Consider the following 2,325-nt stretch of genomic DNA (forward strand, 5'->3'; position numbering starts at 1 on the left):
GGGTCTTGCAGGGCCATTTATCTCTTTACCCTCCAATCAAAATGTGACCTGATCCCACATGTTCCTGTTGGCTAGGTTGGCACAATAAACCTAACTATCACAGTGACCAGCCTGAAGACGAGGGGATCAGGCGGGCCTCTCTAGAGGAGCTCCAACTCCTCAGTCCAATGCCCAATGTCCCAGAGGTAACAGTAGTGCCCCGCTTCACTGCAGAGGAACAGGAAGAGTTAACTAAGACCAGTGCTCCCAGACTGAGGATGTGAGGGGGGTCCTCCCAGATGGGAGGGAAATGTTAAGTCAACCTAGAATGAGAGAACTCTTATCCATACTGCACAGGGGAGGTCCCTGGAGCCCACAGACTACGTGTGGGGCGGTGTTGAGAACAAATGGTAGTGTTAGTCTCTACACTGTTACTCAGCAGTCATGTGGAGGCCACATAATCTGCCCAGAAAACTAACAGGCAAATCCTCGGGAGACACCCCGCAGGAGGAAGGCCCCCAGGCCTGAGACCATTTCAGACACTCAGATGGATTTCACCGAGTTGTCCGAGTTGTCCAGAGTAGGAAGGCGGGGTATCCCTTTAGCCTCTGCTACCACTGGGAGTGTTATCAACATGCTCCTAGAGCAGACGATGCCCACGTTTGGTTTGGTAGGGAATATTGACTCAGACCGTGGGAGTCACTTCCTTCCAGAATGTTGAAAGGGGTCATGGAAAAGTTAGATCCTGTGTTAGTCCGGGTCGACTAGAGAAACAAATTCAGAGACACTCATGTATGTGTAAGAGAGAGCTTTATATAAAAGAGCAATTATATATTGAGAAAACATCCCAGGCCAGTCCAGATCCATTCCCAAGTCTGATATTAGCCCATATCTCTGATACCAGTCTATAAATTCCTCTTCAGACTCACAAACACGTGCAATGACACAGAATGCAGGAAGATCCTAGGACAATCGCAGGCCAGTGGGTGGGAAGTCTTGTGGATCCAGTGGCAGTGGAAGCATCTTCTCAGCACTAGCGTGGGTCTCCACATGGCTCCTCCAGTTCCAGGGCTCTGGCTCCATCAGCTTGGCTCCATGTGGCTTGTCAACAGGGATGTCTTGCAGGAATGAAGCAGAGAGAGTGTGTGTGTCCTGCCTCCAGGGAGGAAGACAGGAGTTCCCAGAATCCTCAGGAGATGGCCATGTCCACACAGAGGCCTCATTGGCTATTGACAGGCTAGACTCCACCCCTTCACAAGTTGACAGGAGATGATGTAACTGCCACAGGGTCCTAATTGGAATCCTACGACCTGGCTCCCCACCCGCCATGTTCCTCCTTGCGAAAGGTAGAGAGATTGAACCAAATTCTCAAACAACAGATCACAAAACTTGCCTTGGAAACCAGGCTCCAACAGACTAAGTGCCTCCCCACAGCCCTTCTCCAAATCAGAACAGCACCAGGAGAGGATTCAGGATGATCCCCTTATGGACTATCGTACGGGATCCCCTATCTGGGTAGGCTGCAGACTTGCCCACCCTGGAAACCAAGAACCCGTTTCTGAGGAGTTCTGTGCTGGCTCTTTCTTCCACGTTGTCAACCCTTAGGTCAAAGGACCCCTGGCCCAAACCCTTGCTCTCGAATTCACCGTTCATCACTTCCAGCCAGGGGACTTGGTGCTGATCAAACCCTGGAAAAAAATAAACTTCAACCAATCTGAGAGAGCCCTCACCAAGTCCTGTTAACCACCGAGAGCCATCCAGACAGCAGGAAGGGTGGACTCAGGACACTCGGGTCAAAGGTCCAGTGGAAGAAAACAGCTCCTGGAATGAGGGTGATGACAAACGAGAAGCAAGCCTGGCCCCTGGGGGGGCCTCTGAATGATCCATAAAGAGAAAATAGGCGGTTGTTGGCCATGGGTGGTGGGCACCTGGGTTTGGGCAACACCAACCCTTGCATCTATAGGATGGGGAAATGACCGCGAGGTATACCCAGCCTCCTATTCTATCAGACTAATCATTACTGTGTCCAGGGTCTCATGACCACAGATCATCAAGTCTGATGCCTGTCAGGTCTTGCACGTGGACATGGAATCCTCCACGGCAGCTTTCCCAGGCAGATAAATGCTTCGGATCCTGAGAACCTGAGAGGCTATGGCCAAGATTGCCCACCTTGCCGTGGGCCTGGAGGTTGGTATGGTGGGCTGCCCAATTTCAAGGGCGGTGTGTTAGTCTAGGGAAACAAATCCACAGAAACTCATGTATAAGAGAGAGTTTTGTATAAAGGGTAAGTGCACATCAAGAAAACATCCCAACCCACTGCTGCCCAAGCCCACAAGTCCAACATTA

Source organism: Echinops telfairi, unplaced genomic scaffold (genome assembly GCF_000313985.2).
Source record: "Echinops telfairi isolate 266 unplaced genomic scaffold, ASM31398v2 ScPeMD7_30;HRSCAF=105, whole genome shotgun sequence".
NCBI lineage: Eukaryota > Metazoa > Chordata > Mammalia > Afrosoricida > Tenrecidae > Echinops > Echinops telfairi.